This window comes from Moschus berezovskii, chromosome X (genome assembly GCF_049115385.1).
Source record: "Moschus berezovskii isolate FMDL1 chromosome X, NW_MosBer_1.0, whole genome shotgun sequence".
Classification (NCBI taxonomy): domain Eukaryota; kingdom Metazoa; phylum Chordata; class Mammalia; order Artiodactyla; family Moschidae; genus Moschus; species Moschus berezovskii.
This window is the reverse complement of record NC_142488.1, coordinates 64,508,040-64,529,635: the sequence shown is the minus strand read 5'-3', so window position 1 is coordinate 64,529,635 and position 21,596 is coordinate 64,508,040. Positions and strand designations below refer to the sequence as shown.

The 21,596-nt window shown below is 36.7% G+C and overlaps 1 protein-coding gene across 5 annotated transcripts in view; it reads left to right on the top strand.

The window, feature by feature from the left end:
• The window catches only part of PHKA1 (phosphorylase kinase regulatory subunit alpha 1), a 167,226-nt gene that overhangs the window by 60,910 nt on the left and 84,720 nt on the right, over positions 1-21,596 (top strand). The gene's annotated exons all lie outside the window — the stretch shown is intronic.

The window sequence follows — 21,596 nt, the reverse complement described above, 5'->3', positions numbered from 1 at the left end:
TACTTATTTTTAATTAGTACTTATTTTTTATTCAATGTATATATTAAATTTGGTGATAGACACATTAAACAAATTACTACAAATTAAAAATTTATGCAAGTTATTACAAATTTCACATTAAACAAATTACTACAATGTTAACTTTAAAAAAAAAAAGGATGTGCAAAATTTCTAAACTATCCTTGTGGAAGGCTCAGTAGTGGCCCTGAAAGATATACAGGCCCTAATCCCTGGAACCTGTGAACATTGCCTTATACAGCAAAAGGGATTTTTGTGGGTGTTATTAGGTTAAGGAAACTGAGATTGGTGGAGGGGATTATTTTGGGTTATTCAGGTGGGCTCTAAATATAGTCATAAGTCTTCTTATAAGAGGTACCCAGAGGGAAATCAGACTATAGAAGTAGGAGATGTGATGACAGAAGCAAGAGATTAGAGTGATAAGGCTACTGGCTTTATCCTCTAAGAAGTTGGAAGAATCAAAGATCAGATTCTCCCCCTGGAGTCTCCAGAAGAAACCAGTTATGCTTGACACCTTGATTTTTATTTTACCCTATAATAGCCATAAGGCTCATTTTGGACTTCTGACCTCTAGAACTATAAGAGTATAATTTTGTGTTGTTTTAAGCTGCTAAGTTTATGTTAATTTGTTATAGCACCAACTGGAAATTAATGCAATCTTAAATCAAGCCACAAATGAGTAAATATATAAATAAAGAATGTACCCTAGATAGTAGATTGCCACTTACAAACCCAAAGCCTATGGTGTGTGTGTGTGTGTGTGTGTGTGTGTGTGTGTGTGTGTGTGTGTGTGTGTGTGTACTTTTTTCCTTCACCAAGAGTGGTCTTTTAATAATGAAAGCCAAGTCAAATTTTGTCCAGCCCCAAACCAGCCTCCTTCCCTTGTTACTAAACCTACTCCAGACACTCAATTTCCATACAGTTATGTAGATCTAAATTGAGAGGGAATCAACCAAAGAGGAAAGGACTAGCAGTCAAAGTTGACTATTCTTTGTCTTTCCTAGCACCCATATTTTTAATTTATTTTTTAATTGGAGGAAAAATGCTTTTGCAATGTTGTGTTGGTTTCTGCCATACAGCAATGAAAATCAGCCCTAATTATATCTCCTCTCTCTCGAGCCTCCCTCCCCTCCCCCTATCTCACTCCTAGAACTTATATTTTATGCCAGCAGGTCCTGAACTCCCAGAGCTACTAACATTGCATCTGGCTTTAGGAATATATGGATTTCTCTCACCTTTCCATTCTAGCTATAATGTAGGAATTCCCTTTTCTTTTTAAATTAAATATGTGTTTGGAAGCTCCTAAAGAAATTTTATTAGAAAAAAATGGAAAACTAAAATATAAACACATAGAAATTTTCAAGTTTATTGAATATAGGTCTCGGGTCCTAATTAGGTCTCAGGGCCTAATTAATTTATAAAATCTAGCCACAGATTACCTTGAATATTGCAAATTACTGAACCCTCTGTTCCTTCTATATGCTAAACCCTATTTGTGGTAAATGACAAGTCAAGACTCTGAAACATCTGAGATTAATTTGCGTTGATGCTTTACTAGGTGGGATGGGGTACCTCAGTCCTTCCCAGAACCTGCTTTCTGGTTTCTTTTTAACCTCCTTGGCCATTCCCTCTAGTCTGAGGCTAGATACCAGTCTCCAGATACCAGTCCACTAGCACTAAATCTTTTGAAATAAGGAAAGTATGTCACTGTCTAACCCAAATCTTGGTGGTGGTGGTGGGTTAGTTGCTAAGTCATGTCTGACTCTTGAGACCCCATAGACTGTAGCCTTCCAAGCTCCTCTGTCCATGGGATTTTCCAGGCAAGAATACTGGAGTGGATTGCCATTTCCTTCTCCAGGGTATCTTCCTAACCCAGGAATCAAACCCACATCTCCTGCATAGCAGGCAGATTCTTTACCCCTGAACCACTAGGAAGCCCTAGTGCCCTAACCCAAATCTTACTCCATGAATATAGTTGATCTTGTAGTCACTGTCTTCTTTGTCCTTCTTAGCAGTCTTTGTGGTTTGGAGTTTGTGCAAGTCCTATTGGTGCCTTTTTTTTTTTTTTTGAATGGACCGTGATGACCCAATACTTTTTTTTTTATTGGAGGCTAATTATTTTACAATATTATATTGGTTGGTTTTGCTATACATTGACATGAGTCCTGTGATTCTCTCTGGCTTTCACTTAGAAGTTGATACCTTTTACCGTTTTCTTCACATCTGTTGTTCTAAACTCAGCATAATCTTACTAGGATGTAGGTAACTTGCCAGTTCTGGGCCTTCATTCTTGAAATCTAACTGCATCACATCAGATCTCTCCAACAAACAAAAACTCCTTACTGATTACTTTTTCAAAGTCTATACACTGTTCTGGGCCTGTTACTAATTTATTATTTCCTAGCCAAAGGAACGGAGAAGGCAATGGCAAGCCACTCCAGTACTCTTGCCTGGAAAATCCCATGGACGGGGGAGCCTGGTGGGCTGATGTTATGGGGTCACACAGAGTCGGACACGACTGAAGTGACTTAGCAGCAGCAGCAGCCAAAGGAAATGAGGACTGCTACGTCTCCAGGACTTCAGTTTATTGAATAATCAAACATTTCAGGGACTCAAGTAGCAAGTTATATTTATTTTTCAAATGTGCTCCTTCATTTGCTTCATTCATTCTTTTTTTCATGAGGATCTATTGTTCACATTTCTGTACCACACACTGGGCTTGATGCTATGAGAGACATAGACGTATAACCAAATAATTACAGTACAGTCTTGTAAATGCTATTAAAATGGTATTATGTACAGAGTATAGGAGACAGTAAATAGATTTGCCTGGGAAGGTCAAGAAAGACAGGTTTTGATTATTTATAAAATGAGTGTGTGTATGCTTAGTCACTCAGTCATGTTCGACTCTGTAACCCCATGTAGCCTGCCAGGCTCCTCTGCCATGCGGATTCTCTAGGCAAGAATACTGGAGTGGGTTACTATGCCCTCCTCCAGTTGATCTTCCCAACCCAGGGATCAAACTCAGGTCTCCCTCATTACAGGTGGATTCTTTACTATCTGAACCACATGATTCTTCATAATTCCATTATTTCGATAATTTCACAATAACAAAATTGCTTTAAGGATTCATTGAATGACAGCTGTGATTCCACCAGAGAAAACAGGATATTTTGTCACCAAGTATGTTCATTTATATATGTTAACTAAGTGGGATTCTCTGCCTCACCTCAAATACTGTTATTTCAGTTCCATAATATGTTTTTTTTTAATTTTTAAGTATTATATGGTTAATCAACTTTGGGAACATAAGAATGTTATAGGCGAGTGCTGTCAGAAACACAGTGGAGTGAAAAGCTACCTTTGTCTCACACCTTCAATCTACAACCAGTAAAACATTCACAACACAATGAAGGTGCCTCTGCCTAACATGACAGGATGCTGAAAAATTCCACGCCTCTGTACATCTAAAGATGGTGGACTGGAACACATAGAGAAGATGGAACGAGGGAACAGCAGAGTTGATGCCTGCAGTCCCAGTTGTCTGACTGTGGCAGCTGAGCCCACAGCTTCAGAGAGCCCAATAACAGCAGGGGAATCAGCGCACATGACCCTGGCTTTAGAAAGTGACCACACTGGCGCCCACCACCACAGGTAATTTTGTGGCAGCAGCAGCAACGGGGCCTGGGGCCATATCTCTCCTCCCACTGAGGCACCTGTGATCCCAGACTCTGGCCCCTCCTTATTTGCACTGGTAAATTCAGTGAACCTGATAGCACCGGACACAGTAGAAGCACCTGTGCACCCAGCTTCCCCTCCCACACTGTTCCCCTTTCCCCACAGCAGAGCCTGTGTCTCAGGGGATCTCCCACACCAGAGAAGACCCCACCATCCCAGTAATGACAGCAGCTCTGGCAGAAGCAGTGAAGCAATGACCGTAGAGGAACAGGAAGCAAAAGCAATGACACAGAGGAAACATCTGGTAGAGGCTGGAAAGTGCCAACTTTCAAATATAACCAGAGGCAACTCAGGTAAGCAAAGCCAAAAGCTACCTAATACTGCCACCTGCTGCTACGCTGCTACGTCACTTCAGTCGTGTCCGACTCTGTGTGACCCCATAACATCAGCTCACCAGGCTCCCCTGTCCCTGGGATTCTCCAGGCAGGAACACTGGAGTGGGTTGCCATTTCCTTCTCCAATGCATGAAAGTGAAAAGTGAAAGTGAAGTTGTGTCCGACTCTTAGCAACCCCATGGACTGCAGCCTACCAGGCTCCTCCATCCATGGGATTTCCAGGCAAGAGTACTGGAGTGGGGTGCCATTGCCTTCTCCAATACCGCCACCTACTGGAAGACAAAAGAAAATTGTAACTACCAACCTGTCATTTAATTTCAAATGTGCCAGCAGAGGAACAATCCATCAAGCAAAATGACAATTCTCCAGAAACCAAAGTTAAATTCATGGAATTTTGAGATCTAACTGATAAAGAATTCAAACTAGACATCATGAAGAAGCTCAATGAGATACAAGAAGACTTAGACAGTTTAATGAGGTCAGAAATAAAATTAGTGAACAAAAGGAATACTTTGCCAACCATATTGAAACTCTAAAAATAACCAAACAGAAATTCTTGAGCTGAGGAACATGATAAACACGATGAAGAGTATTTTAGAAAGTATTGTAAATGGAGCAGATGATATGAAATACAGCATTAGTGAGCTCAAAGATAGAAACCTAGAAACGATACAAATTGAAGAGCAAAGAAAAGTAAGATACATATAAAAAGAAGAAATCATATGGGAGCTACACAACTCTTTTAGGAAAGACAGCACTAGAATAATGGGTATCCCAGAAGGAGAAGAGGAGAACAGAGAGATTATTTAAAGAAACAATAGCTGATATCTTCCCAAACTTGGGGAAGAAGCTGGACAATCAAGTCTATGAAGCAATGAGAATACCTAATTAACCTAACTGCAAAAAAGACCTTTTCCAAGATCACATTATATTAAAATTGTCAGAAGTTAATGACAAAGAATTTTAAAGGCAGCCAGGGGGAAAAAGGATGGTAACCTACAAAGGAATCCCTATTAAGCTATCAGCAGATTTCTCAGCAGAAACCCTTACAGCCAGGGGAGAGTGAAATGACATTCTCAAAATACAGAAAAAAAAACTGTCACCCTAGGATACTTTTATATATAAAAGTATCATTCATATATGAAGGAAAAATAAAGGCTTTCTTAGACAAAGGCTGAGGGTATTCATCAACACTAGATCTGCCTTACAAGAGATATTGAAAGGAACTTTTCTACCAGGAACAAAATATGAAAAACATAAAAAACTTTAAGCAAGGTGGTAAATAGAATCATAAAATTGCAACTCTTTGTCAGAATAGATTTGTAAACACTTATTAAAAGCTAAAGGGAAAAAAGAAAGCCAAAAAATAATTATAGCTATCTTATTTTGGTAACAAACGGATAACATTAAAAGGGATAATTTGAGATGACACAGTCATAAAAGGGGAGGAGGAAAAGAACAGAACTCATGTGGGTGAATGAACATAAGATGTTATCAGCAGAAAAAAGACTATTTTATCTATGAGAAATTTTTACAAACCTCAGGGTAACTGTGAAAATAAAGTAGACACACACACACGAAGAATAAACTGAGGAAAATATCAGAGAAAACCATTAAGCCAAAATGGCAGACAAAAACAAAAGGAAAAAGAAAGTAGAGATATGGACATGGAAGCAACCTAGATATCCACTGACAGATGAATGGATAAAGAAGCTGTGGTGCATATATACAATGGAATATTACTCAACCATAAAAAGGAAAGCATTTGAGTCAGTTCTAATGAGGTGGATGAACCTAGAGCCTATTATACAGAGTGAAGTCAGAAAGAGAAAAACAAATATCATTTATTAATACATATATATGGAATCTAGAAAGATGGTACCGATGAACCTTTTTGCAGGCAACAGTGGAGATGCAGACATAGAGAACAGACTTGTGGACATGAGTGGAGGGTAGGAAGGAGAGAGTGGGATGAATGGAGAGAGTAGCATGGAAACATACACACTACCTACATAAAATAGATAGCCAATGGGAATTTGCTGTGACTCAGGGACTTCAAACCGGGGCTCTAACAACCTGGAGGAGTAGGAAGGTGTGGGAGGTAGGAGGGAGGGGACATTTGTATGCTGCTGCTGCTGTTTAGTCACTTCAGTCGTGTCCGACTCTGTGTAACCCTATGGACTGCAGCCCACCAGGCTCCTCTGTCCATGCAGTTCTCTAGGCAAGAGTATTAGAGTGGGTTGGCATGCCCTCCTCCAGGGGATCTTCCCAACCCTGGGATCAAACCTGGGTCTCTTGCATTGCAGGCAGATTCTTTATTGCTTAGCCACCAGTGAAACCCAGACATATGTATACCTATGGTTAATTAATCTTGATGTATAGCAGATCTTGATGTATAGCAATTAATCTTGATGTATAGCAGAAACCAACACAATATTATAAAAAAATAAATTAAAAAGTAATTTTAAAAAAGAAACAGTGGAGATAATAGAGCAACCAGAAAATGAAAGATAAAATGGCAGTATTGTCTTCTTCTATCTATAATTAACCTAAATATAAATAAATTTAATTCATCAATCAAAACACACATGATGGCTAAATGGAATAAAAAATAAGACGCAACTATTTGCTGCTTCCAGGAGATACATCTCAACTCAAGACAAACATGCGTTAAAAGGGGAGATATATCAAATGATACTCCAAGCAAACAACATTCAAATGAAAGCAGATGTAGCCATATTCATATCAGACAAAATAGATTTAAAGCCAAAAAATGTAACAGACAAAAATGGAAACTATATAATGACAAAAGGGACAATTCATCAAAAGACATAACAGTGATTAGTATTAATATATATACACCTAACATAGGAGCATCAAAATATATTAAACAGTTATTAACAGGCCTAAAAGGAGAAACTGACAGCAGCAACACAATAATAGTAGGGGACTTTAAATGCCCCACTTACATCAGTGGTTAAATCAGACAAAGTCAACAAGGAAATAAGTCTTAGTGAAACTTTTGACCAGATGGATTAGATAGATTTGTACAGAACATTCCATTGAAATGCAGCAGAATACACATTCTTCTCAAGTGCATGTGGAACTTTCTCCAGGATAGACCATATTTTGGGACACAAAATAAGTCTCAATAAATTTAAGGAGATTGAAATCGTATGAAGCATCTTTTCTAATCACAGTGGAATGAAAATAGAAATTAACTGTAAGAAGAAAACTGGAAGAATCACAGATACGTGGAGACTGAACAACATCCAATTAACAACTGTTAGGTCAATGAAGAAATCAAAGGAGAAATAAAAAATTACTTGAAGACAAGTGAAAATACAACATACCAAAATCTATGAGATGCAGCAAAACCTGGGAGGGAAGTTTATAACAATACAGGCCTACCTCAAGAAACAAGATAACTGAGCAGCATCAGAAACCAGATGTTGGGCTGGGCTGGAAGCTGAACCTCCACAGACTCATAGGACCCTTAGGGAGCTGCCCCTCCCAGGGGAGTCGCTGGTATTTGGATGTTCCATTCTACCATGACCTGGTCAGGTCTGAGGTGAGGCTTGACACTGGAAACCCCATTCCCTGCCTCCAGGCAGAGAAGAATATTTTTTAAAAAAAGAAAGAAGAAAACTCTCAGATAAACAATCTTACCTTACTTTACACCTAAGGGGACTAGAAAAAGAAGAACAAGCAAAACTCAAGTTAATAGAAGGAAGGAAATAATAAAGATTGGAGTTGAAATAAATGAAATAGAGAAAGACAATAGAAAAAGATCAATGAAACTAAGAGCTGATTCTTTAAAAAGATAAAATCAACAAACCATTAGCTAGACTCACTAAGAAAAAAAAGAGAGCCCCCCAGAAGTGAAAGAGGTTAAATAACAATAGATACCACAGAAGTACAAAGAGTTATAAGAAAATAAAGAAGAGAGAAGGTCCTCATAAACAAATCAGAAGTGAAAGAGGATAAATAACAATGGATGCCACAGAAATACAAAGAATTCTAAGAGAATATTATAAATAGCCATACACCAACAAATTTGACAGCCTAGAAGAAATGGGCAAATTCTTAGAATTATATAGCCTTCCAAGACCAAATCATGAGGAAATAAAAAACTTGAGTAGACCTATTACTATTACAGAGACTAAAACAGTAATCAAAAAAGCTCCCAAATAACAAAAGTTCAGTACTAGACAGTTTCACAGGTGAGTTCTACCAAACATTGAAAGATTTTATACTTTTTCTTCTCAAACTATTCCCCAAAAATTGAATTTCCATTTCAGGAAATTAGGGAAGTTAGCGAACACTTCCTAACTCATTTTACAAGGCCAATATCACTCCAATGTCAAAACCAGATAAAGACACACACAAAAAGAAAATTGCAGACCAGTATCTCTGATAAACACAGAAGCAAAAATTCTGAACAAAATATTAGCAAACTGAATTTAACAATACATCAGGAGGATCATATACCATCCATGATTAAGTGGGATTTATTCCAAGGATGCAAGGATGGCTCAACATCTGCAGATCAATCAATGTGATACACCATATTGAGAAAATGAAGAATTAAAAACCATATACAAGGCAATGGCAAGCCACTCCAGTACTCTTGCCTAGAAAATCCCATGGACGGAGGAGCCTGGTAGGCTGCAGTCCATGAGGTCGCTACAAGTCAGACATGACGGAGCGACTTCACTTTCACTTTTCACTTTCATGCACTGGAGAAGAAAATGGCAACCCACTCCAGTGCTCTTGCCTAGAGAATCCCCGGGACAGGGGAGCCTGGTGGGCTGCCGTCTATGGGGTCGCACAGAGTCGGACACGACTGAAGTGACTTAGCAACAGCAGCAGCAGCAACACTCATTTATGATAAAAACTCTCAATGAAGTGGAATGGAAGGGACAAAATAAAGGTCAAATATGTGAAACCGACATCTAACATTATATTCAATGGTGAAAAATTGAAAGCTGTTTCTCTAAGATTAGGAACAAGACAAGGATGCTCACTCTTGCCACTCCTATTCAACATAGTATTAGAGGTTCTAACCTGAGCAATTAGATGAGAAAAAGAAATAAAAGGCATCCAAATTGGAAAAGAAGATGTAAAACTGTCACTATTTGCAAATGACATTATTTTATATATTAGAATACTCTAAAGACTCCACTGAAAAACTATTAAAAATAATAAACAAATGCAGTAAAATTTCAGGATACAAAATCAAAATATAAATGTCTGTTACATTTCTATATGCTAACAGTGAGTTAGCAGAAAGAGAAATTAAGAAACTGTCTAGGGATATGCTCAACATTATTAATCATCAGAGGAATGCAAATTAAATCACAATGAGAAATCACCTCACACCTGTCAGAATGGCTATCATCAGAAAGATCACATATAACATACTGGAGAAAAAAGGAACCTTCTACACTGTTGGTGGGAATGTAATATATTGGTGCAGCCATGTGGAAAACAGTACAGATATCTCTCAAAAAACTAAAAATAGAACTACCATATGACCCAGCAATTCTACTCCTGGCTATATATCCAAAAATAATGAAAATGCTAATTTGAAAACATACATGCACCACAATGTTCACATCCATAGCAGACTGTTTACAATAGTCAAGATACAGAAGCAACCTCAGGGTCCATCAACAATTGAATAAAGAAAATGTATACACACAATGAAATACTCAGTTCAGTTCAGTTCAGTCGCTCAGTCGTGTCCGACTCTCTGCGACCCCATGAATCACAGCACGCCAAGGCCTCCCTGTCCATCACCAACTCCCGGAGTTCACGCAAACTTATGTCCACAGAGTCGGTGATGCCATCCAGCCATCTCATTCTCTGTCGTCCCCTTCTCCTCCCGCCCCCAACCTTTCCCAGCATCAGAGTCTTTTCCAGTGAGTCAACTCGTCGCATGAGGTGGCCAAAGTATTGCAGTTTCAGCTTTAGCATCAGTCCTTCCAATGAACACCCAGGATTGATCTCCTTTAGAATGGACTGGCTGGATCTCCTTGCAGTCCGAGGGACTCTCAAGAGTCTTCTCCAACACCACAGTTCAAAAGCATCGATTCTTCGGCGATCAGCCTTCTTCACAGTCCAATTCTTACATCCATACATGACCACGGGAAAAACCATAGCCTTGACTAGACGGACCTTTGTTGGCAAAGTAATGTCTCTGCTTTTCAATATACTATCAAGGTTGGTCATAACTTTCCTTCCAAGGAGTAAGCGTCTTTTAATTTCATGGCTGCAATCAGCATCTGCAGTGATTTTGGAGCCCAAAAAAATAAAGTCTGACACTGTTTCCACTGTTTCTCCATCTATTTCCCATGAAGTGATGGGACCAGATGCCATGATCTTTGTTTTCTGAATGTTGAGCTTCAAGCCAACCTTTTCACTCTCCTCTTTCACTTTCATCAAGAGGCTTTTGAGTTCCTCTTCACTTTATGCAATGAAATACTACTGAGCCATAAAAAGAATGAAATGTTATCATTTGCAACAACATGGATGGTATTGTACTAAATGAAATAAGTCAGAGAAAGACAAACACTGTGTGATATCACTTATATGAGGAATCTAAAAATTGAACAAACATTTACTGAGTGTAATAAAAATGAAGCAAACTCAAAGACATAGAGAACTAGCTAGTGATCAATCACCAGTAGGAAGAGGGAAGGGGAAAGGGGCTAGACAGCGGTAGGGGATTAAGGAGTACAAACTACTATCTATAAAATAAACTATAAGCAAATATAGCCAATATTTAATAATAGGTATAAATGGAATATAATCTTTAAAATTGTGAGTTATCGTGTTCTACATCTGAAACATATTAACATTTTATATCAACTATACCTCAATAGAGAAAATTTAGAAACAAGATTTCTGGTATATTGATAATATTGACATTTTAAAAAATATCATGTCACCATTTAAAATAACCCACTAAAATCTAAATACTGTACTCTGCTAACTAGACATCTACAATCATCCCTGGAGGGGGGTTCAAGATGGGGAACAAATGTACACCCGGGGCAGATTCGTGTCAATGTGTGGCAAAACCAATACAATAATGTAAAGTAATTAGCCTCCAATTAAAATTAAATAAATTTAAAAAAATACATGAGCAAAATATTCAACATCAACAACAAAAAGACAATACATAGTAATAAATTTAACCAAGGAGATGAAAGACCTATATACTGAAAACTATAGCATATTGTTGCAAGAAACTGAAAAAGAAACAAATAAATGGAAACAGAGTCCATACATTGTCAAGATGTCCTTATTGCCTAAAGCAATCTGCAGATTCAATGTAATCCTTTAGCAAAATCCCAAGGACATTTTTCACAGAAATAGAAGAAAAAATTCTTAAATTTATATGGAACCACAAAAGGCCCCAAGTAGCCAAAGTAATTCTGAGAAAAAAAGAACAAAGCTGAAAATATCTCACTTCCTGATTTCAAACAGCAAAACCACAGTAATCAGAGCAGCATGGTATTAGCAGAAAAACAAATAGATCAATGAAACAGAATCGGAAGTCCAGAAATACACCCATGAATATATGGGCAAGTAGTTTATGACAAAAGAGCAAAGAACATACAATGGGTAAAGGATAGTATCTTCAATAACTGGTATTGGGAAAATTGGAGAGTCACATGCAAAATAAATATGAACTAGATCCCAATCTCACACTATACAAAAAAATTAACTCAAAATGGATTAAAGACTTGAATATAATACCTGAAATCATAAAACTCCTTGAAGAAAACATTGGCAGTACACTCTTTGGCATCAGTCTTAGCAATTCTTTCTACCTGTTTCCTCAGGCAAGGGAAACAAAAGTAAAAATAAACAAATGGGATTAACATCAAACTAAAAAGCTTCTGCACACCAAAGGAAGCCATCAATAAAATGAGAAGACAGTCTACCAAATGGGAGAAGATACTTGCAAATCATATATCTGATGAGGGGTTAATATCCAAAATAGATAAAGAACTCATACAACTCAACAACAAAAAACAATCTGATTAAAATGAACAGAGGAGCTGAATATACATTTTTCTAAAGAAGACTTACACATGGCCAACAGGCACATGAGAAGATGTTAATATCACTAATCATTAAGGAAATGCAAATTAAAACCACAAAGAGATACCACCTCATACCTATAAGATTGGCTGTTGTCAGAAAGACAGAAATAGAATACTACTTAGCCATAAAAAAGATGAAATCATGCCATTTGCAAAAACATGGATGGGCCTTGAGTGTGTTAGGCTAAGTGAAATAAGTCAGACAAAGATGAACACTGTATGATTTCTATCACATGTGGAATATAAGAAAACTAATAAAAGCAAACATGTAGATACAGAGAACAGGGTAGAGGAGAAGAAACCAGTAGAGGGGAGGTGAAATCAATGTTTCCTCAATAAAAAGAGCTTTATAAATGTTAAACTCAAATCTTTATGTAATATGAATTCTAATCTGTTAGTGCACACAGGTATATTTTCATAGTCATATTCAGTATGTACATGTTAACTTGTGCTGGTTTTTTCACTTATTCTTTCATGTAAGTATTTCCACATGTTGAAAGAGCTATATATTATTCCATCAAATTAAAGTAATTATATTCTTATTATTGGTACTTGAATTGTTTTCCAAAATTTTTATCCTTCTATAAATACCTTTTCATAGGTATTCATAAATATATTCCTATTTTCCTGGAGTATATTCTCAGAGAAAGGATTCTGGATAAGAGTATGAACAACTTTTTAGCTCTTGTTACATGCTACCAGATAATTCTTTAGAAAAACCAATCAATTTTTAGTAACATCAATAAATATAAAATATACCTTTTTGATTCTATGGCCCCATCAATGTTGAGGTTTTTTTTTGATAAATTTTCAAAATTTCAATGTTGAGTTTTTATTTTCTTTTGTTAGATTAATATCTTTAATATAGTTATTCTAGTTTCTTTCTTAAATTCCCAGTGAGAGTATGTATTTTTTCATTTTTGCCTTACTTTTTAAAAAAAAATTGTGTCTCTTACTGTTTTCATATCTAGCAGGATCTGTACATTTTCATATATATTTATCAATTCTTAATATTTTATTTATGCTTTTATCAATGAGATTTTTAATGTATATATTCCTTATTATATAACTTCCTTTTAGATAATTATTTTCTTGCCTTTGTTTAACTTTTTTAGGATCAGATACATCTATTTTATAAGATATGTCTTTCATTTCTTCAAGAATTGTGAATTTATCTCCTAACTTCATTTGAATAGATACACTACTGTTCTCATTCTCTCCAGTTTTCACAAGTAGCAGGTTGCTGCTGCTGCTGCTGCTGCTAAGTCACTTCAGTCGTGTCCGACTCTGTGTGACCCCATAGACGGAAGCCCACCAGGCTCCCCCGTCCCTGGGATTCTCCAGGCAAGAACACTTCTGATTCCAAATTCCTATATACATGTTGACTGCAGGGAACTGGAAGATAGGGAAAAATACAAGAGAAAAGATAAAAATTACCTAGAATTCTCCAGTTTCACAAAGCCATTGTTTCAATTTTGTAATATTTGCTTCCAACCATTTTTTTGAAAAATAAATACCCACTTATTTTCAGAAAAATAATGTCAGAAAAGAACAGTCTGGATTCTGTTCTTTGTAACATAATATATGACAAACTCTATTACATTTTCTTAAATAACTCCCTAAAACACTATTTTAATATCTATGTTAGCTTAATATTTTTAATTGTTTTTTGATTATATGAATGATAAACTTATTTTCACAAAATAAATAGCCTTTTATATATTTACTTTGCAAATTGTCTACTTATATTCTTTTACCACTTTTCTGCTGGAAAATTGTCTATTGCTTATTGGTTTCTACAAGATTTATTGTGTATTGGGATGCTAACACTTTGTCTTCCACATATTACTGTGATATGTTGTTATTTTGTTATTCACCCTTTAATTTTGGATTTCATTTTGATATATAGACATTTTACACTTTTATATAGTAAAATTTTCTCCTTATTGATTTCTTTTTTGCTGTTATGCTCAGAAAGATAGATCCATCCCTAGATCAATTGTTTGCATTTTCATTGCATTTTCTGTTAGTTCTTTATGGTTACCATTTTACATTTAATTCTTGGTCTAGAATTTTAATTTATCTTATGAGGTAAGAATTATAACTTGTTTGCAAAATACTTAGCCCATCTTTCCAGCACTATTCATCAGTTCAGTTCAGTTAAGTCACTCAGTCATGTCCGACTCTTTGCAACCCCATGGACCGCAGCGCGCCAGTCTTCCCTGTCCATCACCAACTCCCAGAGCCTACTCAAACTCATGTCCATTGAGTCGGTGATGCCATTCAACCATCTCATCCTCTCTGGTCCCCTTCTCTTCCTGCCTTCAATCACTCCCAGCATCAGGGTCTTTTCCAGTGAGTCAGTTCTTTGCATCACATGGCCAAAGTATTAGAGTTTCAGCTTCAGCATCATTCCTTTAGGATTGACTGGCTTGATCTCCCTGCTGTCCAAGGGACTCTCAAGAGTCTTCTCCAACACCACAGTTCAAAAGCATCAGTTCTTCGGTGCTCAGCTTTCTTTATAGTTCAACTCTCCCATCCATACATGACTACTGGAAAAACTATAGCCTTGAGTAGACAGACCTTTTTTGGTAAAGTAATGTCTCTGCTTCTTAATATGCTGTCTAGGTTGGTCATAGCTTTTCTTCCAAGGAGAGTGTCTTTAAATTTCATGGCTGCAGTCACCATCTGCAGTGATTTTGGAGCCCCCCAAAATAAAGTCTGTCACTGTTTCCATTGTTTTCCCATCTATTTGCCATGATCTTAGTTTTCTGAATGTTGAGTTTTAAGCCAACTTTTTCACTCTCCTCTTTCACTTTCATCAAGAGGCTCTTTAGTTCTTCTTTGCTTTCTACCATGAGGGTGGTGTCATCTGCATATCTGAGGTTATTGATATTTCTCCCAGCAATCTTGATTCCAGCTTGTGCTTCATCCAGCCCAGGATTTCACATGATGTACTCTGCCTGTAAGTTAAATAAGTGGGTGACTACAGCCTTGACATACATATATAGAATCACACATGCATGTGTGTGTATTCTGGTCTTACTTTGTGGTACTATTGATCAGTTTCTCCTTTTCTAGTACCACACTTTTTAAGTTATCTTAGTTTCAACTCACCAGTGATTGGAGAAATGTTAGGTAAAACAACAGTGAAATATAAGGTTTTGCCCATCAGTTTTATAAAAGTTAAGATTAATAATATCCAGTACTGGTGATTATGTGGATAAATGAACTCTCTCAGCACTCCTGGTGGTAGTGTAAATCACAGGCTGTTCGATCACCTATAAACAGTTTTAATACGCATACCTTTGTCCAACAACCTTGCTTCTAGAAATCTACCCTATTTAATAACACTCACATGAATGCATAAGAATTTATATATACAAAGTTGTTCATTACAATATAATTTGTTCTATGGCAAAACAACAATTAGAAGCAACCCAATGTGTATGAACAAGAATGGTTGAATTATGGTATGTTTTGCCACAGTTTAAAAGAATAAGGTAGATTTTCAGCTTTCAGCTGTGTTGAAATATTTTTTATCAGACTAACCTTCATAGTAAGAACAACTGTCCTGGTTGGATTTTAAAAATAAAAGTGAATGAAGGCATCAGAAAGTAATTAAGACCGCCAAGACATGAGAAGCCAAAACCCTGGAGAGAAGAGGACCTCAGAGAAGTAAGCCCACCATTCTTTGTGCACTTTCCTTTTGAGGCATTTGCTGATTCTTAAGCTATGCTTGCATGGAGTGAGGGTCCAAGAAAGCAAGTATAAAGTCTCACTGCTGGGAAGACAGAAGTTCCATTTCAGGACATTTGTGTGTGTGTGTATGTGTGTGTGAAACGGACTGTGATAAACAGCTGAGGCTTTCAGTTGAATCCCTGAAGGATAGGCTGCACACTAAAGTAAAGGCAAATCAAAAACAGGCCATTTCTCAGAAATTCTGAAACACAAAGTCTAAAACACAAATAAATGGAAATATGCCTATGTTCATAGATTGGGAGAGTTAATATTGTTAAGACATCAATATTATCCAGAATGATGGACAGATTCAATACAATCTCTAGCAAAACCCCAATGATATTTTTAGTAAAAATAGAAAATTTTCATCTTGAAATTCATGTAGAATCTCAAGGGAATCCAAAACAATCTAGAAAAAGAACATAGATGGGAAACTGATATACCCTGATTTCATAACTTAACTATAATAATCTAACGTGTTGAAATGTTGTAGAAACCAGTACTCAAGAAACCAAGCACCACACTGGGAGAGTTGGAGAACTCAGGTTTATTATGCTGGTGGGCCCAGAGGAATTAACACTCCAAACTCTGAGCCCTGAACAAAGGGATTGCAGAGTTTTTATAGACAGATTGTAGTGGGCAACACTAGCTGCTAATACGCTGGTTTAAACTAAGGGGTTTTGTGCATGCAGGAACAGTGGTCAAGATGGGGAGGGGGATGCCTGACCTTTACACGGACAGGCATGATTAAGCAGGTTTGCAGGGGCTGGGCAATTGCAAAGAGCAGGACAAGGGTGAGTGAGATAAACTTCAGTTCCTAGTATTTTAAGTCCCCACTTTCTGAGACTACAAGACCCACATGATCCAGAATTTGCAAGAAGCAAGCTGAGTTACAGAGGCAGAATAGGCAGGACGTTATATAAAAGTTTAACATTTCCTCTTCAGTATTAGCATAAGGAAATATCTAGAAAATTGGAATAAAATAGAAATCCCAGAAATAAACCCTTACAGATATGGTCAAATGATTTTTGACAAAGATGTCAAGTCCATTCAATAAGGGAAGGGACAGTCTTTTCAGACATGGTGCTAGGAAAACTGGATATCCAGGTGCAAAAGAATGAATTTGGATCCTTGCTTTACACCATACAAAAAATTAACTCAAAGTGGATCAAAGCCCTAGATCTAAGAGCTAAAATTAAACTCTTAGAAGAGAATAGAGGTGAAAACTTCATAATATTGGATTTGGCAATGATTTCCTGGCTATAACACCAAAAGCACAGGCAACAAAATATAAATTAGACTTCATCAGAATCTAAAACTCATGTGCATCAAAGGACACCATCAAGAGTAAAAAGACAATCCGTATAATGAGAGAAAATATTTGCAGTCATATATCTGATAAGGGGTTAATATCCAAAATGTGTAAAGAACTCATACAACTCAACAACAAAAACCTAAACAACCCCTCAAAACCATCTATAGATTCAATGCAATCCTATCAAAATTCCAATAGCATTTTTCACAAAAATAGAAATAACAATTCTGAAGTTCATATGGAAACATGAAAGATTCTAAATATCCAAAGCAATCCTGATAAAGAAGAACAAGGCTGAAGGCTTTACACTTTCTGGTTTCAAACTGTATTATAAAACTATAATAATCAAAAGAGTATGATTCTGACATAAAAATAGACACATGCACAAATGGAACAGAATCAAGCCCAGAAATAAACCCACACGTATATGGTCAACTGGTATGTGACAAGGGAGCCAAGGATGCTAAATGGGGAAAAGATGATCTCTGACAAATGATGCTGGGAAAAGTGGACATCCACACACAAAAGAATGAAATTGGACCCACAAAAATTAACTCAAAATAGATTAAGCACTTAAATGTAAGACCCAAAACTGTAAAGCTTCTAGAAGGAAAAAGTTCTTTGACATCAGTCTTGGCAATAATTTTTTTCTTTTCAATTTGGCACGAAAAGCACAAGAAAAAATGCAAAAGTCAGTAAGTAGGACCACGTTACACTAAAAAGCTTCTGCCCAGTCAAATAAACAATCAAGTCTAAAGGCAACCTATGGACTAGGAGAAAATACTTCCAAATCATATATCTGATAAGGAGTTAATACCCAAAATATATAAAGTACTAATACAATTCAGTAGGAAAAAGGCAAAGGATTTGTAAAGAATGAGGAGAGGACTTGAATAGACATTTCTCCAAAGGAGACATTCAGATAACTAATTAGTACATGAAAAGGCACTCAACATCACTAACTATCAGGGAAATGCAAATCAAAACCACAGTATGATACCACCTCACACCTGTTGGAATAGCTATTATCAAAAAACCAAAAATGAGACAACAAATGCTGGTAATGATGTAGAGAAAAGGGAACCCTTGTACACTATTGGTAGGAATGTATTGGGTTGCTGCAAAAGTAATTGTAGTTTTACATTGTTCAACTTTGCCTTTTAATATTGGAATACATTCTTAAATGTGGTTTATATTATACATCATTTTAACGTGCATTTCTCACTTTGTGTTTTTCTGCTAATCATTACTTGCTGTTTATCTTGTATTTATTTTAGACTATAGAAATGATGTTAGACAAAAAGCAAATTTGAGTGATTTTTTTATTCAAGTTCAAAATGTGTCATAAAGCAGTGGAGACAACTCACAATATCAACAGTGCATTTGGCTTGGGAACTGCTAATAAACATATAGTGCAGTTGTGGTTCAAGAAGTTTTGCAAAGAAGACGAGAGCCTTGAAGATTAGAAGTGTAGTGGCCAGCCATCAGAAGTTGACAATGACCAACTGAGAGCAATCGTCAAAGCTGATCCTCTTACACTAACTACATGAGAAGTTGCTGAAGAACTCAATGTTGACCATTTACAGTTGTTTGGCATTTGAAGCAAACTGAAAAGGTGAAAAACTTCGATAAGTGGGTAACTCTTGAGCTGACTGAAAATAAAAAATATCATCGTTTTGAAGTGTCCTCTTTTCTTATTCTGTGCAACAGTGAACCATTTCTCAATCAGAGTGTGACATGCAATGAAAAGTAGATTTTATATGACATGTGGTGATGACCAGCTCAGTGGCTGGACCAAGAAGAAGCTCCAAATCACTTCCCAAAGCCAAACTTGCACCAAAAAAGTCATTGTCACTGTTTGGTGGTCTGCTGCCAGTCTGATCCACTACAGCTTTCTGAATCTACAAAACCATTACATCTGAGAAGTATGCTATAAGATGCACTGAAAACTGCAATGCCTGCAGCCAGCATTGGTCAACATAAAGGGCCCAATTCTTCTCCACCACAACACCCGACCACACATCGCACAACCAAGGCTTCAAAAGTTGAATGAATTGGGCTATGAAGTTTTGCCTCATCCTCCATATTCCTCTGACCTCTCGCCACCCAACTACCACTTCTTCAAGCATCTCAACAACTTTTCTCAGGGAAAAAAACATTTCCACAACCAGCAAGAGGCAGAAAATGCTTTCCAAGATTTTGTCAAATCCCAAAGCACAGATTTTATGCTGCAAGAATAAACAAACTTATTTCTTGTTGGCAAAAATGTATTGATTATGATGGTTCCTATTTTGATTAATAAAGATGTGTTTGAGCCTAGTTATAATGATTTAAGATTCATGGTTCAAAACAGCAATTATGTTTGCACCAACCTATTAAGTATAGCTACTGTGGAAAACAGTATGGAGGTTCCTCAAAAAATGAGCATATGATCCAGCAATCCCACATCTGGGTATATATCTGAAGGAGATTAGATATTGGCATTCCCAGGTTTATTGAAGTATTATTCACAATAGCCAAGATATGGAAGCAATCTAAATTTATATCAACAGATAAATGGATAAAGAAAATGTTGTGTGTGTGTGTAACAATGGAATATAATTCAGCCATGAGAAAAAGGAATCCTACCATATGCACCAATATTCATGAATCTTAAGAGCATTTTACTAAGTTGAAAAAAGTCATACAGAGAAAGACAAATACTGTATGATCTCTCTTATATATGGAAGTTAAAAACATCAAACTCATAGAAACAGAGTAAAATGGTGGTTGCCAGGAGCTGAGATGGAAATAATGGGGAAGTATTGGTCAAAGGGTACTAACTTTCAATTTTAAGAAGAATAAGTTCCTGAGATGTAATGTACAGTGTGATGACTATAGTTAAAAATAGCATATTGTATACTTGAAAGTTGCTATGATAGTAGAGCTTAATGTTCTCACCATAACAACAACAAAATTGCAACTATTTGAGGTGAAGGATGTATTAACTAACCTTATTATAGTACACATTCACAATGTATCTGCATATCAGATCATCATATTGTACACCTTGAACTTACACAATGGTATATGTTAATTATATCTCAATAAAGCAGGGGGGAGTTTTTAAATTAAAATTTTAAAGGCAAAGGACTTGAGTAGACATTTTTCCAAAGAAAATATACAAGTGGTCTATAAGCACATGAAGAGGCTCAACAACACTAATCATCAGGGAAATGCCAATCAAAATCCCAGTAATGAGTCACTACACACTCACTGGTATAACTATTATAAAATAAATAAATAAAACCAAAAAGCAGCAAGTATTGAGAAAGTAGAGGAGTTGGAACCCTTATGGTCTGTTGGTAGGAATCTGAAATGGAGCAGCCATTGTAGGTAACAGTATGGCAAGTTCCTCATAAAAATTAAACATAGAACTGATCAATCAATTGTACTTCTATATATACTTCTATGTGCTACTGCTACTGCTAAGTCACTTCAGTTTTGTCCGACTCTGTGTGACCCCATAGACAGAAGCCCACCAGGCTCCCCCGTCCCTGGGATTCTCCAGGCAAGAACACTGGAGTGGGTTGCCATTTCCTTCTCCAATGCATGGAAGTGAAAAGTGAAAGTGAAGTCGCGCAGTTGTGTCCGACTCCTGCTATCAAATGTACTTCTATATATACTTCTACATGCTATTGCTACTGCTAAGTTGCTTCAGTCGTGTCTGACTCTGTGTGATCCCATAGACGGCAGCCTACCAGGCTCCTCTGTCCATGGGATTCACCAGGCAAGAGTGCTGGAGTGGGTTGCCATTGCCTTCTCCGATACTTCTGCATATACTACCAAAAGGAAGGAAAAACAGGAACTCAAATAGATGTTTATTCACTAATGTCCAAATGTTCATTGACAGTGAATAGATAAGCGTGTGTGTGTGTGTGTGTGTGTATACACATAATGTATACAGGAATATCATTCATCTTTTTATTTAAAGGATGGAAATCCTAACACATGCCACAACATAGAACCTTAAAGATATACTAAATGAAGTAAACAAGATAAAAATGGATAAATATGTATGATTCCACCTGTATGAGGTACTTAGTGGAGTCAGACAAAATACAGAATATAGAGACAAAATATAGAATGGTGACTGCTATCAAAGAATCAAAGGGTGGTTGCCAGAAGAGCATAATGAGGAGTTATTATTCAGTGGATTAAAAATTTATGTTTGAGATAATGAAGAACTCCTGGAGATGGATGTGGTGATGGTTGCATAACAATGTGAATGCACTTAATGCCACTGAACTATATGTTTAAAATGGTAAACTTAATGTTATATGTATATTTCAC